This window comes from Suncus etruscus, chromosome 1, assembly GCF_024139225.1.
Source record: "Suncus etruscus isolate mSunEtr1 chromosome 1, mSunEtr1.pri.cur, whole genome shotgun sequence".
Lineage (NCBI taxonomy): Eukaryota > Metazoa > Chordata > Mammalia > Eulipotyphla > Soricidae > Suncus > Suncus etruscus.
In genome coordinates this window covers 178,793,167-178,820,665 of record NC_064848.1, presented here as the reverse complement: position 1 = coordinate 178,820,665, position 27,499 = coordinate 178,793,167, and positions in this window count along the sequence as shown.

Below are 27,499 nucleotides of genomic sequence, written 5' to 3'. Positions count from 1 at the left end.
CTATACATACAAATAAGTTCTTATCTAATAGAGATGGGAACACACAAAACTTGTAGAGCAATGGGACCTTACACCTTGAACATTGCCATAATGACCTGGCACAGGCCTCAGAAGAATGGGCATTCTCCATTCACCCCTGAACTAGGGAAGCCATTTACGAAACATTCAACATTGTCTATAACATCACTTGGAAGCAATCCTCTACCAGGGAAGACCTTACCACTGCTCTGACATCAACCTACTCAAAAGAGACTTCCCTTAACACTAAGAAGACTTAACAACAATAATTACTGGACAAGGCTGAGAGCTCTATTTATTGGTGATTGTCCTTCCCTGGTAACTTTACCTTGTCCTCTTTCTTTTCATCATTGTTCTCACAATTAAAATAAATAAATAATAAAAATTATTTAAAAAACAGAATTTAGCATGTTTTAAAATTGAACTTAAGTAAATTTGAGTTCAAAGATCAAAAGTACTCACATCTTAAGATCTTCCCTCAAATATCTATAAAATAACTTGAGGTTTCTTTTTTATATAGAAATCTTTTTAATTTTCTTGGAAAGACAGTTTAGTGGCAATTACTTAGTGGCAGTGCATAGGGGATCAGATGTGATATTGGTAATAGAACCATGATATGCTACATGCAGAGCAAGTGCCTTAGCTTCTGTCTTCTCTTCAGACCACAATAAAGATTTTTACTTTCTTAGCTGAAGGCGCTTTTTTTGCCTTTCAAATCTAATTACTTAATTGAGTAATATTGTTGGTTGGAGATCTTTTCCATTAAGCGGTTTGTGTATATCATGCCTCTCCCTTCTGACTCGTAGATTTTCTGTTGAGATAATCTGCTAATATTTTATGGAATCTTCATGAAATTCAAGAATTTTCCTATATTCTGCTTTTAGAATTCACTGTTCTGAACTGATACTTACCATCATAATTGTAATGTATCTTGATTTGTATGTATTTGTATTTATTTAGCCTATAACTTATATCTACATTTAAACAACTGATCTAGGCCAAGTTATTAACCAAGAATTTATCAAGAAAGTCAAACCTGGACCTGGAGAGATAGCACAGTGGTGTTTGCCTTGCAAGCAGCCGATCCAGGATCAAAGGTGGTTGGTTCAAATCCTGGTGTTCCATATGGTCCCCCATGCCTGCCAGGAGCTATTTCTGAGCAGACAGCCAGGAGTAACCCCTGAGCAATGCTGGGTGTGGCCCAAAAACCAAAAAAAAGCAAAAAAAAGAAAAACAAAAACAAACAAACAAAAAAAAACTAAACTGCTTGGAACAAAAACCTAAAAAAAAAAAGAAAGTCAAATATTTCAACTATTGCTTCACCTAATGAATGATGGCTTCTAAGCGAGTTTTTCCAATCAAATGTTTCTAGTGTGACTGACTCATAGTTCATCTTCAAAGTAAATATTACCTTAGGATGCCCCTTTAATTTGCTATATAATTTGAAGCAAATATTAAGTATTTTAATAAGGGAGTAGTAAAGCATCAAACCAGATGTCAAGAAATGTAGATTGCATGACTACAAAACCAGCTGTTTAGCTTTATTATATTTTTTGGATCCTAGAGATTGCTAAAAACAAATGGTTAGCTAGATGAATTATTTTTTTTTTATTTTTGTTAATTTTATCTTTCTTTTTTTTAATTATCTTTACTTAAACACTGTGATTACAAATATAATTGTACTTATATGATTACAGTCATGTAAAGAACACCCCCCTTCACCAGTGCAGGATTCCCACCACCAATTTCCCAGATCTACCTACTCCCCACCCCACCCACACCTGTACTCGAGACAGACTTTCTTTTTCCCTCATTCATTCACATTGTTATGATAGTTTTAAGTGTAGTGATTTCTCTAACTGCACTTATCATTCTATGTGGTGAGCTTCATGTCATTAGCTGCACCTACATGGGAGGATGGGGGGAAGTAAGGGTTGGGACTGAGGCAGTAAAATATTAGAAATGAGCTTTGTAGGGCAGTATCAAGGTCCCAATACAAGATGGATATTATGGATATATAGAATATATGCACATAATAATATCAATATGAAAAAAAAAGAAAAAATTTCCACTGACTGTCCCAATATAAACCAGTGCTAGAACAGCCTGCCCTCCTCTCAGAGCGCATTCCCATTAGTGTAGGGAGAGATAGGGGAAAGCCTGTTGACCCCTATAGAGTCCACCTAGACTGGTGCCCAGGGAAAGATTGAAGTCCAGGGGAAAAAAACCCTATACCTCGCAAGAGCTGGTCTCCAGAATCAAGGACGAAATTGGAAGCCAGATGTCTGCCCGCCCTCCTCCCCATGCACCTCCCCTCTGCAGTACGGAAGGAGGGGGGAACCTGAGGACCACTAAGAGTCCACCTGAACCCACTTCTGACCATCTAAGCTGGCACCCAGGGAAGGCCTGGAGTCAGGGGAAAAAGACAAGGATGGCTGGGGGCCTGCCAAGCCTCCCAGCACTCCCCAGGCTAGGGAGAAAAGCTCTGGTATGGGGCCTCCCAAAACCCCATACCTGGCAAGAGCTGGTCTTCAGAATTAAAGAGGAAACTGGAAGCCAGATGTCTGCCTGCCCTCCTCCCCATGCACCTCCCCACTGGAGTACTGAGGGAGGGGGGAACCTGAGGACTACTAAGAGTCCACCTGAACCCACTTCTGGCCATCGGGCTGGCACCCAGGGAAGGCCTGGAGTCAGGGGAAAAAGACAAGGACGACTGGGGGCCTGCCAAGCCTCCCAGCTCTCCCCAGGCTAGGGAGAAAGGTTCTGGTATGGGGCCTCTCCAAACCCCATACCTGGCAAGAGCTGGTCTCCAGAATCAAAGAGGAAACCGGAAGCCAGATGTCTGCCTGCCCTCCTCCCCATGCACCTCCCCCCTGGAGTACAGAGGGAGGGGGGAACCTGAGGACCACTAAGAGTCCACCTGAACTCACTTCTGGCCATCTGAGCTGGCACCCAGGGAAGGCCTGGAGTCAGGGGAAAAAGACAAGGATGGCTGGGGGCCTGCCAAGCCTCCCAGAACTCCTCAGGCTATGAATAAGGGTCCCGGTAAGCTCAGTTTTTCTGATATTAGTTCAGTGTGAAAATTTCTAATTTCAGTTGACAAAACTTCTTGATGCTTAATTTTGCTCCAGTCAAGTTTATCAATGCTTTTTTTTTTTTTTGAGCTCCCTGAATATTTTCCATAATTCTACTCTAAACTTCTTGAGAGGATACCTATTTGTTTCCTACTTTTTAGATTATTAGAGGAGCCATCTTGATTTCTGTAAATATGGGGGTGTACTGCAAAATTACTCCATTGGCAAGGCTGTAGATTGCTTCTTAAAATGTACAGAAATGGAATTCAGGGGTTGCAAGATAAGCACAGCCGAGAAGCAAAGCTGAGCAGCCGCGTTTCGTGTGTGAGTCCTGAAGAGGCTATAGTCCTTGAATGTAGTCAGACTCAGCAGAGAAAAGGTAAAGAGCAAGGCCGCTGTGGTTTAAAAGTCTCTGGGTACCCAATCACAGCAGGAATTGGCCCCACGTGCATTGTGTGGGGACATCTTACCGGGATGGGTCCTGAAGAGGCTATAGTCCTTGGATGTAGGCAGGTTCAGCAGAGAAAAGATGAATTATTATTTCTAAGTGAAAATCATTTCTAGGTTAAATTGCTTCTCCCATGATTTCTATCTAAGAAATTTGATGAGTTATTCAGGCAATGTGTCTTGAGGGAGTATTTTGGTGGTTTTACAGTATAAGATTTCATGGTATACTTCCTGTGTCTTGGATTTTACCCACTAGTAAATAAACAAAAGGTATATGCATACATAAATTAAAAAATGGCTACTACTCATCAGTGACCAATATTCTGCCTCCCTTGCTTTTATTAACTTTTTTGCTGTAGATACTATTCTTGACTTCTTTATGTGAACTGAACTCCTGAAGTTGGAAGACAAGGTAAAATATAATAGTGGCCAAGGGAAGTTAGCCAGATTTTTAGATGAAACAGATGGGCAATCAAGGGAGTTGAGAGCTCTCTTTCTCTCTATCTTATATTTTTAAGTTTTTATTCACGTGCAATGAATTAGTTTGATGCAAGTAAGCAAAACACATTGTTTTACCAGCTTTTTCAGCCCTTTCACCTTCACTATGTCACAGAATTGCCACTGCAAAAGAAAATAGGGTTATTTGAAGGACTTTTAAAAAAAAGCAACTGGGAAGGGAATCACTATTATCTGCTTATCTTAAAATCATTCAAATATAATATTATCATAAAATAAAGATTATCAACATAAAATATCTAAATTTTGTATCCATGTCACCATCACTGAGATATTTTTTTATTGTGACCAATGTGAATTTTAAGTCTTCCACAGTTATATTTAAGGTACAAAGTGACAGTGAAATACAGCCATTCCCACCACCAGTGTTGTCCTCCCTACACCCTGTTTCCAGCATGCATCCCATACCTCCTCCTTTTGTTCCCTGGACTGCTAGTATAGCAGATCCTTTTTGGTATATATCTTGATGTTGCATATGAAATTTTATTTTTGTGTAATTATGAGATGTTAATGTTATTATAGCATAGATTATAAATAACAATAGTATATTATATATTTGAAGGTTTCTAATAGAGCTTAAAAATTTTCATGAAAAATGACATCACTGCTAAGTTATCAGGTTTATTATATCAAAATATATCTAAGTATTCAACTTTTAATCATATACAGGCTTATTTCAAATAACAATCAATCAAAAATTGATTTTAAACTAAAATAATTTAATCAATATGTTATATAAATCAATAATAATTAAATATTTTAACTATTGATTGGTTATAGGAAATAGAAAAAGAAATAAGTGCATTGGATGATCCCACATCGTCACCTAAATGTCATAATCTTACACTTAGCATTCAACAAGAATAAACACGTAATCTTCTGGGGCTATTTAAATTAATTTTGGCTGCATTTGCCTATAAAATTGAAGGGTTAAGCTTCTTTTAAAGGTAACTAAATATATACATCTTCTATCACTCTAAACAAGTAACTGTGTAAACTATAAGAGTATAAAAATGTTCCTTCTAGATTTTAATTTATAGCATATTTGAGAAACAAGATTTCCCTACATATGCCTGAGATAGTCTGACCAGACACTCATGAGATTTGCTACAATACCAAAAGCTATTGGAAGAGAACAATAGTATCAGCTTTGGATTTTAAGGGAAAAAATGGGTCAATGTATAAATAAAAGATTCAACAAAAAGTACCATCATGGGGGCTGAGAAAATAACTCAAAGGACTATAATATATGACTCAAGGCCAATCTTCATCAGAGTGGCCTCAGTAGACCCCAGCAGTGCTGGGTTCCAGAAGCATCACATCATAACACCTGAACTTTCTAGACCATAGAGCCAGGCTGATGAGCCCCTAATTAGCCTAAGCATTGCCCCCCCCCAAATGTGTGTGGGCAGTTAGCCTCATATGCTAAAATTTAAATAATAAATGAACATTTATAAATATATAAATCTATAGACAATTTCTTGAAGTGTGGTTACAGAAAGCAAAAAACTAGTGACATGCCTAGATGTTAAGGAAAAGAAGGTCTTACCTAGTTCTTTAAAAAAACAGGAACTGCTGGAGCAATAGCACAGCAGGTAGAGTATTTGCCTTGCACATGGCCTACCTGGGTTCAATCTCCAGCATCCCATATGGTCTCACAAGCCTGCAGGGAGTAATTTCTGAGCGCAGAGGCAGGAGGAACTCCTGAGTACCACTAGCTGTCACCCAAAACACAAAAATAAATAAGTAAAAAAAAAATTTCATCCAGAGCCTATCATAGGATGCTCTTCTATATCTTCACATCTTTACCACTATAATATCTATTCTTCAATCACTTTCCCATTTTCTCTAAGAGATTCTAAAATAGATTTTCCTGATTTTATAGCTAATAAATAGATGTTTACTTGTGAAGATATAGGAAATAAAAATATAGAACTATCCTTAGAAACTAAAATCAACAGCCAGATGAGCTCCTTACACTTTGACACATTGAATAAAATTCTATTGAAAAAAAGGCAGTAAACCCCAAGACCCTATCACTACTCCCAACTAAAGATATAAGATAGTCAGGATCATCAGAAAATGTATATTTATATCTTCTGAATTTCTTTTATTTTCTGCTAATGTGTTAATGGTGTTTCATTCTTTTTTTAATTTTTCATTTTTAATTATGAGAACAATGATGCAAAGAGGACAAGATAAAGTTACAGTGAAAGAACGATCGCCCATAAACAGAGTTCTCAGAAGAAATCCCCTTGCTGACGCCTAAATATTGAACCTACAGTCAAAAAAACATTAAAAAAAAATAAGGCAGAACCCATGTACAATTACTTTGTCCCCAGATTGTAGTACATTATAACATTTCTTGGCAGTATACAAAGCAACCTAAAGCCATGAGATTTATGTGACTCCTTAACTTTGAAGGCATAATATTTTTATATATTCATGCACATACATATTAGTTTAAGTTAACATCAAAAGTTTAAGAGGTTTTTTTAAGTGTTAGTCAAAAGGGCACAGTAAAAACGGTGTTAGAGTGGCAAATATTGTTTGCATAGGCCCACCAAAATATGGGGGTCATAGAAAGGAATAGCCTTGGTTTAAATACAAGGAGACCACTACTCCCGAAGTTTTCTGGCATAAGACCAACTCTAGGCTCCAGGCAAACTAATTTATTCAATCCAAGTCATTGTCTGTAGTGCCAATACAGTTTTATTTTTCACGCAGTCCTATTGTTGGCATCAGGTTTCTGTATTAAAGATCCTGGAATCTGCACATCCTACATTGAAGTCAGGCTGGTGTGGAGTATCCTCTAGTTTCACCTCACAATTAAGGGGCAATACAGCAAGCCCTGTCCAGTAAGCAGGTCATTGTTCTTGTTAAGTCTTCTCAGTGTTAAGGGAAGTCTCTTCTGAGTAGATCGATGTCAGAGCAGCTGTAGGGTCTTCCCTGGTAGAGGATTGCCTCCAGGTGATGTTATAGACAACCTTGGATGTTTTGTAGATGTCTTCTCTAGATCAGGGGTGAATGGAGAATGTCCATTCTTCTGAGGCCTGTGCCAAGTCTTTATGTCAATATTCAGGGTGTAAGGTCCCATTGCACTACAAGATTTGTGTATTCCCATCTCTATTAGATAAGAACATATTGGTATGTATAGTATTTTCTCGTTTTAGTGTGCCTAAGCAAACAAGAAATAAAGCCACGTGATGTTATCTGAGTATATGGGGGCATTAAAAACACGTCTAAAATACCCATGACTGGGTTCAAACATAAGCATTAAACTGAGGGATTCTTTCACAAAATCTTCCATATTGAGCAGTTCACAAAGAGACGATAAAAGGGGGGGGGGAATCGTCACTGTATAAGAAAATATTCAGCAAAAGTTATAGCTGTCAAAGAAAACACCCATAAAATGTTGAAAAGATATACATGTCCTTTTTATGCCTTTTGGAATAGTTGGGTGGGTGTTAACTCCAGGGCACCACTTTGGTCTGTGACTTAGGACTCTACAGTACTTAAGTTAGAAAGGGTAAATGAGGAGTAATGATGATAGGGGTTAAGGAAGTTAAAGAGAAAAAATGATCTTTGTAGGGGTGTGCAAAAGGGCAGAGTACAAAATGAATATTCTGCATACATAAAAACATAATTCAATGATAGTGAGTACTATTAATGTATCTTGTGCCCCCCCTGCGTGGTTTTGAAGATATAGACTGGTAAGAGATTACCAGTGACTGCTTCAAGAAGCTGGGAGGCTGGAAGTTCAGGGCCCCCACCCAGACCTTCCTAAGAAGCCGGGTGGGGAATGGGGGAAAGCCTAGAGTACCTTCAAGCTTTGCCAAGGGGCCCAACTCACCGGCTTGCCCAGGCATGGGCCCGGGGAAGCCCTGGAGATCTGGAGCAAGGCAGTAGAGGGGTGCTGGGGTTACCCAAGTTCCACACACACACACACACACACACACACCCCGTAGGCCTGGTTAAGAAGGCCTCCGGCATGGCAAAGGCCTGCCGAACCCCATACTGCTAGACTCCTGGCTCCCAGGAAGGAGAGAGATCCTTCAAGAAGCTGGGAGGGCAGAAGTTCGAAGCCTCACCCAGACCCTCCCTAAGGAGCTGAATGGATAATGAGGGAAAGCCTAGGGTACCTTCAAGCTCCACCAAGGGGCTCAACTCACTGGCTTGCCCAGGCATGTGGCCCGGGGAAGCCCTGGAGATCTGGAGCAAGGTGGTAGAGGGGTGCTGGAGTTACCCAAGTCCCGCATTCCCCCTAGGCCTGGTTAAGAAGGCCTCCGGCATGGTGAAGGCCTGCCGAACCCCATACTGCTAGACTCCCCTATCTTCTGAATTTCTACAGCTGACAATAAGTTTATAAGTCTGTGCTCCCTTAAACTGGAACTTCAGAAGTCCATTATAGAAGAAAGGCCTTTTGCAAACCCTAGCCATGTTTTACTTCTACAGATTAATCTCTGCTAGCAATTAATGTATGTAGCACTAATTAGACTGCTATCTCTTATCCTCCCTTCTCCTAAAAGGGTAATCAATGTTCCTTCCTACTTTCCTCCCAGATTTCGCCTCCATGTCCAAATTTGTTTCATGATTTTATTTTAACCTCTCTTCTTTCTTACACTCTTAATCAGATATTTGTGTCCTGAACCTATAAGCAATTCTTAAGTCTTCCATAACCACTTTTTTAGGACTTTTTTTTATATTTTTTAGATTCCATTGCTTTTTAGGAAATAAAATACATTCCACATTTATATTCATGAAAATTCCAGAAGGGGAAGGATGGAGTGATAGCACATCCCTGGCATCCTATATGGTCCACCAAGCCAGGAGCGATTTTTGAGCAAATAGCCAGAAGTAATCCCTGAGCATCCTCGGATGTTGTTTACTGTTACCCCCCACATAAGGAAACACGTACCAGACGTGGCTTTTGCCTTCCTGGTGCAGTGTCTAATTTTCCTCTCAAGAATTATCTGCCAGGGCCAGGAGAAATAGCACAGCAGCGTTTGCTTTGCAAACATCCGATCCAGGACCTAAGGTGGTTGGTTCAAATCCCGGTATCCCATATGGTCCCCCGTGCCTGCCAGGAGCTATTTCTGAGCAGACAGCCAGGAGTTACCCCTGAGCACTGCCAGGTGTGGCCCAAAAACCAAAAAAAAAAAAAAAAAGAGAGAGAGAATGAATCTGCCAAAAGGCTCGCTCAGAGAAGTCAATTATTGACCCTTTGTGTGGATTATTGGCTATAATTCTAAAACGGCTGTACCATTACATTATCTCTTTACTATTATTTATTTGAATTTTGTCCCTTTTGCCACTACAGAAATTCGGCCTTAGCTATCTTGCAGTCATAAAAGGAATTTCAGTACTAAAGCAAGCTGCTAAAAAGTTCCCTGTTGGCTTAGCATATTTGTAACTTAAAGTCCAGCCAACTCTCGTTTTCTGTCAGCCTTCTCACTTCCGAAGGCCAAGTCAAAACGTAACATCTTCAAGACAATGGTCTTCTCTCCCTGCTTTTGAGCTTCAAAGCAGAACGATTTCTGTCTTGGGAACTCTCCCTGTCACTTTGAATACCTGTTTGCAAATAGATTTGGTCAATGTAGAATTAGATTATTTCAGTAGGTATAATTATTGTATCCCTTTCTTTAGTGTTATTCTCTTCTATTACCAGGTCATAGGAAGTGGGTCTTAGCCCCTAGCTAGAATACTATTTCCCTCAGGTTAAGAATATTTGTTATTGAGAGTAAACCAGGATTCCTGCTATCCCCTAATTACATCAGTAATAACACCTCGGCCAGGAATTTCTTTGATATATAAGAATTTTGTCTTCCTTTTGTCCTCTAACTGAAACCTATTCTATTCTAGGTTACTAAACACCCTAAGCTATGTGTATTTGTTCTGAAATCAAACAATGTACATTGCATTCTTTTCATGTTGACTGCCTCTCTTTCCCTTTATATACTCCATTGCCTGCAGATTAAAATTTGTCACACTCTTGCCAGAGATGTGTTGACCCCACACATACTGCGTGTGGTATCATTATTTCATATTCATCCGTTTTGTGTTCCCGCTTATTCCCAGTGAGAGTCTATCGGACCCACTAAGGTTTTGCCTGTGGATGCAACACGTCCGCGGCAGTTTACCAAAGACAAAACATGCTGAACTAGTCATATGACAAAGGACTACTTCATTTCTAAAGAGCATGAGAATGGTAAAGTTCAAAGTTTTCAAAACTCTAGTTCAAAGTTGCTGCTACTTGAGTTTACTAAGTCAAAAAAGAAACAATCAGTATAAACTATATATGTAATTGAAAATGCAAGGAGAGCCTAGAAGTATTTTCTTTCTTCCCAGAAAGAATCTAGAGTCGTGATATAGAAATATTGAATCTAAGATACCAAGGTCAGGGAACAACCATTCCAAAGCTCTAGAGTGAACAAATTACAAAGGTCACATATGTCCAAGAAATGTATATCACAGGAAGAGTGGTGCCAACAAAACTGAGGCCTGCATCCAACACTGGATAGAGTTAAGAAGGTATTAATCAGATGTGAGCAAATTCTAGTCATTGACCAAACCCTGCTCTAATTCTGCTTTTAAAAAGTTAAGAACAAGTAATAAAAGAATCAAATAGCTTGTGTATAATTTAACTGCATTACTAAATAAAGCCTAAGGAAAATATCAAAGGAAAATGAATATTTTGAACTAAATGAAAATAACAAAGTATCAAAATAAGATGCAGATACCATATTGTTTAGAAGAAATTTTACATATTAAACTTGCTCTAAATTAAAAGAATGCCTTAAGGAACTAGAGAGTTAATATAGTTGGTAAGGCAGTTGCCTTGCACACAGCTGACCAGGGTTGGGTTCTAGACATTGTACAATGTCTCCCCAACACTGAGCAAAGAGCCAGGAATAAGATCTGGGTACAGCTGTGTGTGGCCCAAAACGCCAAACAAAAAGTTAATGACAACAGAATCGATACCCAATCTACACAAGCTGAACAAATGAGGACCAGTTACACTAGCATTCTGGGGGTTAAAGGAGAGGAATATGGGGTACATGCCAGGGAACAGGGGTGGAGGGAGGACAACACTGGTGATGAGAATGCCCTTCGTTCACTGTCATTATGAATCTTAAATATTACATTGAAAGATTTGTAATTCACTTTGGCCACAATAAAATTAAAAAAAATAAAGTACAAGCATAAAATTTAAAAAACTTTAAGAATTTGTAGACAAAATATGTTTTATAATGGTCATCATCATAATCCCTTTTAAAGATGATAAACTTTTGGGAATGAGGTCTTTAGAGAACTTTTGAAAACTATGGATATTATCATCAAAATGAAGTATAATGAACTACAAAACAAATTTCAGGCAACCTCCTCAACCATAAAATGGACCCTATTGTTTAAACTTCATCCTCAGGAAATTAGATGTGCTAGCATTAATCTAAAATGAATCCTTTCTCAAGATAAGGGCACAAGGGGCCAGAGAAATAGCATGGAAGTAGGGCGTTTGCCTTTCATGCAGAAGGTCGATGGTTAGAATCCTTGTATTCCATATGGTCCCCTGAGCCTGCCAGGAGCGATTTTTGAGCATGGAGCCAAGAGTGACCCAAAATCACAGCCGGGTGTGACCCAAAAAAAACAGAAAAAAAAATGATAAGGGCACATAGTAAATTCAATTTACCTAGCCTAGTAGTTTCATCTTCTAATGTAACTTTACAGCACAATAAATGTCTGTTTAAATAAAAAAAAACTAATTTATAAAATAATACCTAAAATTAATTTCATTAAATGGACCTTAAAAGCTAGATAAAAAGAAGAAAGCAAGCAAATAGATCATTAAAAATATTTAAAGATTTTTCCCAGATTTTGGGGCTAGAGCAATGGCACAGCAGTACGGCGTTTGCCCTGCAGAGGCTGACCTAGGACAGACCCTGATTTGATCCCTGGCCTGAGGTATGTCAGGATATTTTGCCTATCAATTTGATTGTTAAGTAAAATATATTGAATCTCTTGATTTATTGAAAGCCACAACTAATACTCGTTCAAGGATACTTAGCAATCTATAAAGTCTTGTACCATTAAATTAATTGAATTTGTAGTTTTAAACCATTTCCAGTAAATAATTTTAATATTCAGCTACTGTTGCTGTGAATTCCACAAAGCTCTTTAAAAAACAGAAAATAATATAATTCTATAGAAAGTATCTTCCATGAGAATGGATATATAGGAATGAAATAAAAAGTGAAAAAGGTATACTGAAATGGATGAATTAGAATGTCTTTATTTGCTATATATATTACCCCATAAAAAATCTATAAGAAGAAACTACTATAAATAATAAAGACAGAATATTTTTGAATGTAAAGAGCATTGATATATTTGGAGAATGTTTTGTATGCCCCCGTTCATGTGCTGCTCAAAAGACCCGAATAACCATATTAAAGGATGCAAAGCATAGATAGTCACAAGGGAAATGCAAATTCAAACTACTGAGACCACTATACGCTGTAAATAGTTAAAATGACTGAACATAAAAATGATAGATGAGATTACAGAGCACCAGGATGTCTTGCAATACAACTTCCAGGAATGTAAACTGATGGTCACTTTATAAAAACAGTTTAATAATTTTTTAAAAGTAAACAGCTCTACTATACAGTTTATCAATTATATTAAAATTATATCCCAGGGAAATTAGAGCTTATGTTCATATATATATATTTGCACATAACTGTTCATAGCAACTTGGTTTATAATAAGCAAAACCTAGAAAAATTCAATATCCATTAAGTATGGAACGGTTAAACATATTACAATATAAAAACTCGTAGGCAATAAAAGAGAATGAACTTTATAGTTTCATCAACTTGGATAAACCTAAAAACTATCATACTGAGAAAAGAAAGATAGCCTCAATCTTACAAAATAAGAGTATACACTTTATTATTTTGAAGTAAAAATTTGAGGAAAGGAAAATTATCTAGACAAAATTTACAAAAAATATTCGTGTCTTAGAACACTAATTCTCTACCAGTACATTAAGATATATGTATATTCTCTAATGTGGTATATAAAATTTGTTTTTATGATGTTGAATTTGATTAAATTGTTATTTTCTAGTCATCTGAACTTTTTATCCTCTTAATCCAATAATTTCAGAGAAACATTTGTTTCTATGTTAATTTTTTCTTTTCCCTTGGATCTCTGCTTACTTATTCCCCTCATATTTTTCCCTTCCCTATGTTGATATTGTCACACATGTTTTGTTGTGTGCACTGAGCTATTGAATTCAATAACTTAGACCTTTTTGGTATTTCAGCCAACACTAGCTTCCATCTTGTCTGAATTTTTCTCTCTTATATCATAGTAACTTTTAGATTATTTTGCTTAGAAAACTGGTTTTCTCTAGGCATAGACCTTTGATTCCATGCCTCATCTGTGTCCTGATGAATTCTTCTGACAATATTAAAATCAAGAAGAGGGGCCGGGCGTTGGCGCTGGAGGTAAGGTGCCTGCCTTGCCTGCGCTAGCCTAGGACGGACCGCGGTTCGATCCCCCGGCGTCCCATATGGTCCCCCAAGAAGCCAGGAGCAACTTCTGAGCGCATAGCCAGGAGTAACCCCTGAGCGTCACAGGGTGTGACCCAAAAAAAGAAAATCAAGAAGAGATTAAACAAGAGATATAGAAGGTTCAAGAAGCAAAGGCAGAAATAACAGGCTCTAGCTTCTCTTATAATGGGCAGTGGCATCTGGAACTTCTCTCGAACATGCATTCTTCTTAATTGACCCTTTTTTAGTCCAAGACCCAAAGATTTGTTTAATGTAGTTCTACTGCCAGGGGTCCTCAAACTTTTTAAACAGGGGGCCAGTTCACTGTCCCTCAGACCATTGGAGGGTCTGACTATAGTAAAAACAAAACTTATGAACAAATTCTAAGGCACACTGCATATATCTTATTTTGCATGAAGAAACAAAACAGATACAAATACAATATGTGGCCCGCGGGCCATAGTTTGAGGACCACTCCTTAGACTGTTTTTGCTGTTTCCTCTCAGTCTGGTTAAAAGCCCCCAAGAGACTCTTATGGCACAATCCACACCTCAAAAATATACTTCCTTTTTAAAGCACATTGATGCCTCTCAATTATTTATAATTTCAGTTTTAAATACTACCTAATACTTCTGCTATAATTATTGTTTTGCCACCAAATTAAATTACCTATGGGCAAAGGATCATTTATTAAATGAGTCTATGCCTTTATGTTTAAGCTACAGATTCTTTTTTTATAAATGAATTTTTTCCATTTTTTCTTTATTTAAACATGTTGATTACATAAATGATTGTGATTAGGTTTCAGTCATGTAAAGAATGCCCCCTTCACCAGTGCAACATTCCCACCACCAATGTCCCATATCTCCCTCCATCCCACCCCACCCCCACCTGTACTCAAGACAGACTTTCCACTTCCCTCATTCAATCACATGATTATGGTAGTTCTCTGTGTAGTTATTTCTATAGCTGCACTCACCACTCTTTGTGGTGAGCTTCATGAAGTGAGCTGGTGTTCCAGCCCTCCTCTCATTGTCTCTGAGGATTGTTACATAAATGACTTTTATTTTTCTTAAAAACCCATAGATGAGTGAGACTATTCTGTCTGTCTCTCTCTCTCTCCCTCTGACTTATTTCACTCAGCATGATAGATTCGATGTACATCCATGTATAAGAAAATTGTATGACTTCATCTCTCCTGAGGGCTGCATAATATTCCATTGTGTATATGCACCACAGTTTCTTTAGCCATTTGTCTGTTGAAGGGCATCTTGGTTGTTTCCAGCCTGGCTATTTTGAATAGTGCTGCAATAAATATAGGTGTAAGGAAGGGGTTTTTGTATTGTATTCTTGTGTACTTAGGGTATATCCCTAGGAGTGGAATATCTGGGTCAAATGGGAGTTCAATTTCCAAATTTTGGAGGAATCTCCATATCGCTTTCCATAGAGGTTGGACTAGATGGCATTCCGACCAGCAGTGGATAAGAGTTCCTTTCTCTCCACATCCCTGCCAGCACTGATTGTTCTCATTCTTTGTGATGTGCTCCAATCTCTGTGGTGTGAGGTAGTATGTCATCATTGTTTTGATTTGCATCTCCCTGATGATTAGTGACGAGGAGCATTTTTTCATGTGTCTTTTGGCCATTTGTATTTCATTTTTATCAAAGTGTCTATTCACTTCTCCCCATTTTTTTATGGGATTAGATGTTCTTTTCTTGTAAATTTCTGTCAGTGCCCTGTATATTTTGGATATTAGCCCCTTATCTGAAGTATGTTGGATGAACAATTTCTCCCACTCGGTGGGTGACTCTTGTATCCTGGACACTATTTCTTTTGAGGTGCAGAAGCTTCTCAGTTTAATGTATTCCCATCTGTTGATCTCTGCTTCCATTTGTTTGGAAAGTGCAGTTTCCTCCTTGAAGATGCCTTTAGTCTCAATGTCATGGAGTGTTTTACCGACGTGTTGTTCTATATACCTTATGGTATCAGGTCTTTAATCAAGGTATCAAGGTCTTTAATCTATTTTGATTTTACCTTCATCCATGATGTTAACTGGGGGTCTATGTTCACTTTTTCGCAAGTGGCTAACCTGTTCTGCCAGCACCAATTGTTGAAGAGGTTTTCCCTGCTCCACTTAGAATTTCTTGCTCCTTTGTCAAAACTTAGGTAATGGTATGTCTGGGGGACAATGTCTGAGAACTCAAGCCTATCCCACTGATCTGAGGGTCTGTCTTTATTCCAATACCATGCTGTTTTGATAAATGTTGCTTTGTAGTACAATTTAAAGTTGAGGAAAGTAATGCCTCCCATACTCCTTTTCCCTAGGAGTGCTTTAGCTATTCGAGGGTGTTTATTGTTCCAGATGCACTTCATAAGTGTTTGATCCACTTCTTTGAAGAATGTCATGGGTATTTTTAAGGGGATCACATTAAATCTGTATAATGCTTTGGGGGAGTATTGCCATTTTAATTATGTTAATCCTGCCAATCCATGAGCAGGGTATGTGTTTCCACTTCCGTGTTTCCTCTCTTATTTCTTGGAGTAGGGCTTTATAGTTTTCTTTGTATAAGTCCTTCCCATCTTTGGTCAAGTTGACTCCAAGATATTTGAGTTTGTGTGGCACTATTGTCAATGGGATTATCTTCCTAATTTCCATCTCATCCCTATCATTATTGGTGTATAAAAAGGCCATTGATTTCTGTAGGTTGAATTCGTAGCCTGCCACCTTGCTATATAAATCTATTGTTTCTAGAAGCTTTTTGGTAGAGTCTTTAGGGTTTTCTGAGTAGAGTATCATGTCATCTGCAAACAATGAGAGCTTGACTTCTTCCTTTCCTATCTGGATTCCCTTGATATTTTTTTTTCTTGCCTGATCACTCGAGCAAGAAACTTCCAGTACTATGTTGAAGAGAAGTGGTGAGAGCAGACAGCCTTGTCTTGTACTAGAATTTAGAGGAAAGGATTTTAGTTTTTCTCCATTGAAGATAGTATTTGCCATTGGCTTGTGGTAGATGGCTTCAACTAGATTGAGAAAGGTTCCTTCCATTCCCATCTTGCCAAGAGTTTTGATCAAGAATGGGTGTTGGACCTTATCAAATGCTTTCTCTACGTCTATTGATATGATCATGTGATTTTTATTTTTCTTGTTGTTGATATTGTGTATGATGTTGATAGATTTATAGATGTTAAACCATCCTTGAATTCCTGGAATGAAACCTACTTGGTCATAGTGTATGATCTTCTTGATGATGCATTGGATCCAATTTGCCAGGATTTTGTTGAAGATCTTTGCATCAGCATTCATCAGGGATATTGGTCTTTACTTTTCTTTTTTTGGCAGTGTCTCTGTCTGATTTTGGTATCAAGGTGATGTTGGCTTCATAAAAGTTGTTTGGGAGTGTTCCCGTTTTTTCAATTTCATGGAAGTGCTTGGCTAGGATTGGTAGTAGCTCCTCTTGAAAGATTTGAAAAAATTTATTAGGAAATCCATCTGGGCCTGGGCTTTTCTTTTTGGGCAGATGTTTGATTACAGTTTTAATTCCCTCAGTAGTGATGGGGGTATTTAGGTATGCTACATCCTCCTTACTTAAATGTGGAAGGTTATAAGTTTCCAAGAATTTTTCCATTTCTTCTAGGTTCTCATGCTTAGTAGCATAAAGTTTCTCAAAATAGTCTCTGATTACCCTTTGGATCTCTGCAATTTCTGTTGTGATCTCCCCCTTTTCATTTCTACTATGGGTTATCAGATTTCTCTCTCTTTCTTTGTGAGTTTTGCCAATGGTCTATCAATCTTGTTTATTTTTTCAAAGAACCAACTTCTGCTTTCGTTGATCTTTCAGATTGTTTTTTTGAGTTTCCACTTCATTGAGTTCTGCTTTCAGCTTTGTTATTTCCTTCTGTCTCCCTATTTTTGGTTCCTTTTGTTGGTCATTTTCTAATTTTTTGAGCTGCATCATTATACATACATCAGGAAGGAAGAAGGGGCATACCTGAATAACTTCCTTCCTGATGTATGCTTGTAGAGCTATAAATTTTCCTCTCAAGAAAGCTTTTGCTGTGTCCCATAGATTCTGCCAGCTTGTGTCTTCATTATCATTTGTTTCCAGGAAAGTTTTGATTTTCTTTTTTATTTCATCTCAGACCCACTGGTTGTTCAGTAGCAGGGTGTTTAATTTCCCATTGTTAAAGTTTTTCTTCTGTGTGGCTTTGCAGTTCACATCTAATTTCAGAGCATTGTGGTCAGCAAGGGTAGCCTGCAAGATTTCTATCCTCTTGATTTTATGAAGATATGTTTTATGTGTCAGCATGTAGTCTATTCTGGAGAATGACCCATGTACATTGGAAAAGAATGTGTATCCAGGTTTTTTTCGGAGTGTCCTGTATAAATCTACTAGTCCTCTTACTTCCATAACTCTTTTCAGGGTTACTATGTTTGTGTTGGTTTTCAATCTGGTTGACCTAGCAAGTGTTGATAGGGCCCTGTTGAGGTCTCTCAGAATTATTGTGTTATTATTGATTTCTTCTTTCAGGTTTGTCAGTAATTGTATTAGATAATTTGCTGATCTCTCATTGGGTGCATATATGTTTAATAGTCTGATTTCTTCCTGTTGCACATATCACTTGATTAGTACATAGTGTCCATCTTTGTCCCTTACCACTTTTCTGAGTATAAAGTTGGTGTCATCAGATATTAATATGGCCACCCCAGCTTTTTTGAGGGTGTTGTTTGCTTGGATGATTTTTCTCCAGCCTTTGATTTTGAGTCTATGTTTGTTCTGACTATTCAGATGTGTTTCTTGTAGGCAGCAGAAGGTTGGATTCATCTTTTTGACCCCTTTTGCCAATCTGTGTCTTTTACTTGGTGAATTTAGTCCATTGACATTGAGGGAGATGATTGTCATAGGATTTAATGTCATCTTTGTAGATAAGTTTGCTGTGTTTGTTGGTCTCTCTTGTCTTAGAGTACACCTGTCAGTTTTTCCTTTAAGGCTGGTTTGAGCTGTTGTTTATCCATGAAGCTATGTATTCTTCCTTCAAACCTGAACGTGAGTCAGGCTGGGTGCAGTATTCTCGGTGAGGCATTCATTTCATTCAGTCTTGTCACAATATTTCACCACTGTCTTCTGGCCTTGAGAGTTTCTTGTGACATGTCTGCTGTAAGTCTTAGGGATCCTCTTTTGAATGTAATTTCCCTTTTTGATCTTGCTGCTTTCAGTATTCTATCTCTATCTATGGGATGCCATTGTAAATAGGATGTCTCTTGGGGTGTTTTTCTTTGGGTCTCTTTTAGCTGGTACTCTTCGGGCATGCAAGATTTGATTGCATGTAGTCTTTAACTTTGATAGTATCTCTTTGATGATGTCTTTGACAGTTGATTCTTCCTGGAGATCTTCTTCCTGGGTTTCTGGGACTCCAATGATTCTTATGTTGTTTCTGTTGAGTTTATCAAAGACTTCTATTTTCATCTGTTCTCATTCCTTGAGTACTTTTTCCATTGCCTGTTCGTTTGTCTTAAGTTTCTTTTCCAATTTCTTCTGTTGTGTTGTTTTTCTGCATCACATCTTCCAGTTCTCTGATTCTCTCCTCAGCTGCTGATACCCTGTTGGCGAGGCTATCCATTGAGGTTTTCAGTTAAGCAACCGTGTTTTTCAGATCTGTTATTTCAGTTTGGAGTTTTCTGATTTCTGTCTTTGTGTTCTGTTCAGATCGATCTATGCTTTTTTTTTTTTTTTTGAGTTCTATGAACATCTTCTATATTTCTATTCTAAACTCCTTATCTGAGAGGTTAATCAGGTGGTTGAAATTTATTAGGTCATCTGAGTTTTCTTCTTCATTCTCTGTGGCTGGTGTTTGCCTGCGAGGTTTCTCCATTGTCACGCTTGTAGTGTGGTTTTTTCTGCGTGTTGTTGTGGGGTTCCCTCACTTTGCAGCAGTGCTCTTCTGCTGCCTGGAGTTGACAGTCCTCAGAGTGATCAAAGGCACAGCAGGGCAGAGCCTCCACCGGCCAGAGACCTCAGCTTATTGGACAGCGACACCCGCAGCCAGAATGTACTTATTGGGCAGCTTCAAAATGCAGTTTTTTGGAGATACACTCCCTAGGCCTCTGAGGAAACTTTCTGTGATTCTGAAACACAGACAGGCGCAGAAGTTTCCCTTGAAGTCCTCCTCAAGTAAAGTTTTAAATAATTCCTTCATCTCCAAATGCCTATTGTGCTATTAAGCTACAGATTCTAAAATGGGCAATATGCTACCCTTCTCATGAGTGTGTATGTAACATGAGAATACAAAAATAATATTCTAAAATTAACAGAGGTTAATAGAAGTGCTACTTCATAGCCAGGGTACTCTACAATATTAGGTCATTATCTTAAACCTTAAATTTTGTAAGATCCTAAGGTCAGAATATATGACAGTAGTTAGGGTGCACCCAGGTTTTATTCCAAGCACAGTCTGACCTGAGTATCACCAGGAGCATCCCTAGAAATTCATGGGCCCATGGCCCTGGAGGACCTCAGCATTTCCAGAGTTGCCAGGTATCAGGGTACTGCAGAGTTCAAGGAGCAACTCGTCATCTGGCCTATGTGCAGAACCAGAAGCTCTGTTGACTGAGAACTGCTTGAGGGACTCCCAAACTTCAGTGATCACACAACCTCCCCAAAAATGATCCTTCAAGGACAGCTAAAGATTAAACAATATTCTGTCTGACACTGTCTACACTGAACTGTTTGATACACTGTAAAAAAGAAATAAATATATCAGTGATTCTCTTGTCTGAAATGGGAAAGTGTTCTTGTCAATTAACTTCTCATTAGCATAGGTTTTTAAGTAACAACTATTTCAGAAAAGGTCATTTCTCCAAACATAGGTTCAAATTCAGTCCCAATTTTGTGAATATTTTCTTGAAATATAAATTAAGTGGAAAATAATGAATGAGGGAAGTAAAAAACCTGTCTAGAGTACAAGAGGAGGGAGATTTGGGACATTGGTGCTGGGAATGTTGCACTGATGAAGGGTTTTTTTTTTTTTTACATGACTGAATCACAATCACAACCATGTTTGTAATCAATATGTTTAAATAAAAATATTGGGCCCGGAGAGATAGCACAGCGGTGTTTGCCTTGCAAGCAGCCGATCTAGGACCAAAGGTGGTTGGTTCGAATCCCGGTGTTCCATATGGTCCCCCGTGCCTGCCAGGAGCTATTTCTGAGCAGACAGCCAGGAGTAACCCCTGAGCACCGCCGGGTGTGGCCCAAACCCCCCAAAAAAATATTAAGAAAAAAGAAAAATAGAAGACTTGAAGAAATCCATGGGCTTGGTCATTATGATCCAACTAAAATTTGAGAACTATGAATGTAAAAAGAACTTATACTGAGCCAACTTTATTAGAGTCAAGAGTCTTATGATATAGGAAAATATATAATGGATAAAAACAATTATCACAAAATACAGCATAACATTTAATAGTTCATCTGAATTAATAAGATAAGTATGCATTGACAAACCAGAATTACTATAAGAATACTGCTAAATGTAATAGCTATGTATAGAACCTATATGTATATAGGAATATATAGAAAATATGTATATAGGTATGTATAGAACATTAACTTATAAAATAATAATAGTCATCTTAAGCTTTTGTTGTTAATTAAGACTAAAATTTACGATAAGAAGAATTGATTCATACAAAACTTGCAATGAGAGCTGGCTTTGCAAAAGGAGAATAAGATTCATGAGCTATACAAAAGTTTCCATTTAAAAGAAAAAGGAGGAACTGGAGTGATAGTATAGCAGGTTAAATGCATGTCTTGCACACCGTCAACCTAGGTGTGAATCACAGAATCCTATGTGGTATCTCAAACCCCACTAAGAATGATTTCTGAGCACAGAGCCTGGAGTTGAAGTAAGCCCTGAGCACCACTAAGTGTGGCCAAAATCAAAAAGGAAAAAGATAAAAGACCTTGATATCAGATGTTAAATTATAAGGTACATAGAAGAAAATGTAGGCAAAACACTCCATGACACTAAAACTAAAGGCATCTTCAAGGAGAAAACACAAGTCCAAACAAGTGGTAGCAGAGATAAACAAGTGGAATTACTTCAAAATGAGAAGCTTCTGCACTTCTGCACTTCAAAGGAAACAGTAACTAGGGTAAAAGGTCACCCACGAAATGGGAGAAACTAGTCACCCAATATCCATCAAATAAGAGGCTAATGTCTCAGATATACAAGGTACTGACAGAACTTAACAAGAACAAAACATCTAACCCTACCCACAAATGGGGAGAAAAAATGAACAGACATTTCCTCAAAGAAGAAATACTGAGGACCAAAGGGCACAAGAAAAAAATTATCCACATCACTATTCATCAAGGAGATGAAAATCAAAACAAACAATGAGATATCACCTCACTCCACAGAGACTGGCACACATTACAAAGAACAAGAACAACCACTTCTGGCTTCGATGTATGGAGAAAGAAACTCTCATTCACTGCTGGTGGGAATGCCACCTAGTCCAGCTTTTCTGGAAAAAAAATATGGATATTCCTTAAATAAAACTAGACATTGAGCTCCCATGTGATCCAGCAAGGATCTATATACTAAGGATATACCCTAGGACCACAAAAACACAATACAATAATGCCTCTGCATTCATATGTTCAAAGCAGTGCTTTTGACAATAACCAAATTTTGGAAACATTTTAGATGCCCAACAACCGATGAGAGGCTATAAAAATATGTTATATCTGCACAATGGAATACTACACAGCTGTTAGAAAAAAAATGAAGTCATGAAATTTGCCTATACATAATGGATATGGAGACTCTTACAGAACAGTCTCACTCATCTGTGAGATTTAAGAAAAATAAGACACAGAACAGTAATAATACCCAGAGACAATAGAGATAAGGGCTGGAAATACCAGCCCATAATATGAAGCTTACCAAAAAGAGTGACAATGCAGTTAGAGAAATAACTACGCTAACAACTACCATGACAATGAAGACAGGCAAAGAATGGGGAAGGTGAAAAATAGGGGAAATTGGTGATGGGAAAATTGTACTGGTGAAGGGGTGTGTGCATTTTATTACAGAGCCCCAATAACATTTTTATAACTATGGTGCTTAAAGAAATTATTATTTTTAAAAATAAAGATGAGAAGTCAAATCAAACCTGTCGATTTCACAATTGTTATTTTTATAGTGACACATAGGTGTTGGTAATATTATTCCACATGTTCTTAATTTTTTTTCAAATTAAAAAGTTATTTGAAGTTTGATGTCTCAAAACATTATGAGGGTAATAAAAACAGCTATAAAGAAAAGAGTGACAGAGATAATAAAGCAACATAAAACAGAAGAAAAATATGAGTCAGCTGTGAAATTTCTGTACACTGATTGAATTTTGTGGTTATTTGGGGAAAGAGGATAATATTCCCACACGGATCAGTGCTGCAGAACAGCAGCTTGAGGTTTGAGGGGCACCTTGCTTTTGATAGACATGTTTTTAAAGGGCTTTAGGGAATAACTTTCCTAAGACTCATTCAATCTCCTAAAACTTTCAATCAAATTACTCACAAAAAGAAACACATGAACCTCACAATTACCCTCTATTCTCACCTTCAGGATACAGTACCCCCATAACAGAGGTCTAGCACTTCATAAACAGGAGGGCGTAAATGATAAGAGATCTAATCATGTGCACCCCAATATGACATTTATTGCCCTAAGCTTGTTACACACATAATTTGAGTTCATTCTCACTATAACACCTATGAGGTTCATGTGCCCATAACCATGTTACTGATAAAAAGGTGGGTGCCTAGGGAAATGAAGAATGTAGCCATGTTATTGATGAAAAGATGGGTGCCTAGGGAAATGAATAATGAACTAAAATGGGTGAGCTGCAATGTCAGGGTGGTGCCTCAAAGTTCCCACAAACCCAGCCCAGAAAATAGCACCTTTACTTTCTTTAGTAATAGGGAATGTGAAAGAAGTTAGACAAGAGCAAAATAAATTGTTCTGGAAGTAGAATAGTCATTTATACTTTAGGTTGATGAAGATAAGATTATCAAAAGTTGAAAACAAATTGCCTTTGGGTGGCTGATAATTTAATTTCTATCTTTTCTAATTACTACAGATACACAATGTGTCTGAAGCAACCATATTATTGACTAGCATGAGAGCTGAAAGTTACCTTATTGATTCTTTTTAGCCCCAAATCTCCCACAACCTAGAGCTCACCTGCAGCCAGGCCTCAAGCAAAGGCTCAAAGATCTTCACAGTTCTTGCAAGCACCTACCATTTCAGCTCAGTTTTTTAGGCAGGTAACCAAGAGGTGGAGTGGATTTTTAACTTCAGTCTTTCAACACTCCAAATCTACCATCTCCATCCGGGCACAACCCTCTAACTTTCCCACTGACACACTGGCAACCACAAAAGAATCTTAATTAACATTTGCCTGAAGTTTTAAGAAGTAATCTTTGGGGCTGGAGAGATAGCACAGTGGTAAGGCATTTACCTTGCATGCGGCCGACCCAGGACTGATCCGGTTCGATTCCTGGCATCCTATGTGGTTCCCAGAACTTGCAGGATTGATTTGTGAATAGAAATCCAGGAGTAACCCCTGAGCATCGTTGGATGTGCCCCCAAAACCAGTCAAGTAATAAATAAATAAATAAACTGCTAAAAAATAAATAATCTTTGAAGATTAATCACAAAAATCTTCCTTTTAATATATATTGAGTTGTCTAAGGGGTATTTATTATTTGTGGAACTTCTGAAATATCCTACATAAAAATTTAAGATATAATGCAAAAAGAAATTTACCTCCTACTTTATGGCTGTCTATCTTCAGAGGAAGTAAATACATTCTAATATTTAAAAATACCAGGCACTCATTTCCTAATTAAAAAAAAATCTCAGGAAAATAAATACATGGAAACTGTGACAAGAAAGAGTTTGGAGACTGAAACATTAAAATATTTCTATTAAAACACCTACTTTCAGTATAGATGTTCTAATAGTGAAAAAGTAATCTTATTGAAGTTGGAGCCTTTAAAAGATTCCAATGTTGCTGTCTAAATTTGAGGGTCCAAAGACTACAAAGAAGTTTTGCCACTTTATTTGTCAATTAATTCCTCCAGCCCAAAGGGAATTTGAGGGAGATTAAGCCATATGCTACTGATTCATTTACACTTAACTCAACAATGTGTTGTACAGAAAATAAGATTTGGTGGGAACAAAAAGAAGAGGCAGAAGAAAATCTTGAAGTGCCTTTTTGTTAATATCATTAAAGACCTATTTACATCATCATAATAGAGATAATCATGCCAAATGTAATTCAAATTTAATCTCCCTTAATCCCTTAAAAGTAAACTGAAGACTGGAACAGCTGGGTTTTCTACTATTCTGTTCTCAGCAAAATACTATGATCAGGAAACTCAGGTATATTTCTGAAGATTTCAACAAATCTTTTAGTCTATGCAAAGGACCCCCAGAGGATAATGACTTCAAAGTAGGTTTGATTACATTACCTAATTTTCTCTCACCATTTTCCCCTTACCCAGTCTGTCTCATCTGAAGTTTCCAGAGTTGTTCAAATCTAACATGATGGATGAAAGTCAACAGTGGAGAAAAATTATTCCAGCATGATGTGTTGTAAAAAAAAAAGTGACAAAGTGACTCAAAAACTCAGTGTCACTGTTTTCCTCCATTCATTTCTTATCTCATCATGCACATTCTGGGTTCAAACACTTAGCATTTGTGGTGACAATTTCCATTAGATATTTGCATCATCATGCAAAGTAACTCATTCGCTTATAAACAAAAATAAATTTAATTGGCATAGTATTTTATACACTGATGCATTTTTCCAAATAATACTGTAATCATAACTTACATTTCTTCAAATATCATAACATTGTAAAATAAAAAAGAGTAAAAGTGTGCACATTTATCAATACCCTGGAAAGATAGTAATATATATTTTTCAGTTTTCCAACATTTATTTTCAATGTAGAGTTATGGATCGTGTTGCATTATTAAGATGTTCAAGCTAGTTTCTGAGTTTTCTACATAGATCATCGTTTTCACCAGCCTGGCCTCAAAGATGAAATTTAAAGCACATTCTTCCCCTATAGCCATAGCATAGTAATGTATTTTAAAAGGAAAATTCATGAAATGTTTATAACAAAAAGCTCACCTATAAGCTAATAGGCAAAAAGGTCAATGTCTACATATGTTCATAAACTTTTCAAAGTTTTCACTAGAAAAGAGGAACAAATTGTGGTTTGCCCAGTTCAGCTGCCTTAAATCCTCTACCCTCTGTTTATGTACAAATTCAATACCCTCCTCTTCCTAGGATCATCCTACTTGAAATAGAGCTCTCCATCCTACTTACAGCTTGTGTCTCCATTCAATTTCTCATTCAAACATAATATACTTTTGTCTGTCTTGTTCCTTCCAGAGCTTAGAATAGTACCTGCCATAGAAACAGCATTCAGAGATGCTCTAATAAAAGTATTTATACAGGTCAAGGAAGATTTTAAATAATTGTCACCAAAGGTTAAGTCATAATGCAAAATTTTTGTGCTATCTATGTCTAGAACCCTCTTTCTAAAATGGAAATGAAGTTTTTAATCTTTATTAGGAAACTGATACCCAAAGTTGTTATATAACTCATGGCCCTACTCTATGCGAGTGAGGCACTTACTAGGAGTCATGTTTGGGCTTCCATCATTCTAACAGCTACTTACAGTAACTATTAATAGATTTACAGTAATCCATTAGTAAATTTGATCTATGAATATCACAGATTTTATGAGCCATAAAACCTAATTTTGGGTCTGGAGAGAATATACAAAGGTCGGAGTGCATGGTTTGCATATGGAAGACCCTGGTTCTAGTTTCTGGCACTATATTATCCCCTGAGCTCCACCAGGAGAGTGACTCTAAGAATAGAGTTGGGAGTAATCTCTGAGAACCAACAAGTTTTACCCAAAACACTCCCTTAAAATTCAATTTTAGATATGCAGGAGAATTTAACAATTTTAACAAAAGTAGATGGCAGAAACTGTGGCTTTCAATTTGAGCTGTCTTGTCCCCAATAAACATTTGGTAATGATCGAAGATATTTAGTTGTCACAAATAGGAGCATACTATTGGCGTTTAGTGGGCAGAGGACTAGGATATTAGCAAACTATATTCTGTAGAAAAGGTTCCACAGCAAGATCAGGCTCAAGACATTGGCACTAGAGCTGAGAAACTCTGATAACCTGAGACTTGTGTCTTTTGCACACCAAGCAAGACTAATGCACCATGAAAATCAGTATAAGGCATAAGACAATTCTTATCACATTACCTTAATTCAGTTAGTCACTGTTTTAGTTTTAAACATTACTATTTAGCCAATGTACTTTGCTTACATATAAAACCTTTTAATTGTCATTTAATTACCATTCGATTCTTTTTCTTGTAATTAACTCATTATATGTCTTACTAACAAAAAACAACACAAAGTAAATGAGCTAATTAGTGTCTAATTATCGGTTACTAAAGATTCCTACAAATGACTTACAAAACACTAACTTCTTTACTACTACTGGGAATTTTTATTGCTATCCGTAAGTGACTGCAATTTATATAACAGGGTATGTGCATAAACTGCATGACTATTAGAGCTGAAGCCAGAAAGTTTCATCACTTCTTCATAAAAGAAGTTCATTGGCAATAGAATTTATTGGATTCATGACCACGTGCCTTCATCCTGTGGCAGAGCCTGGACCACAGTTAAACATGCAGAAAACAGAAGCATTACACTAAGTAGACATGAAGATTCCTGTTTACTAATACTGCAAACAGGGAGGATCTGGCTTAAATCAA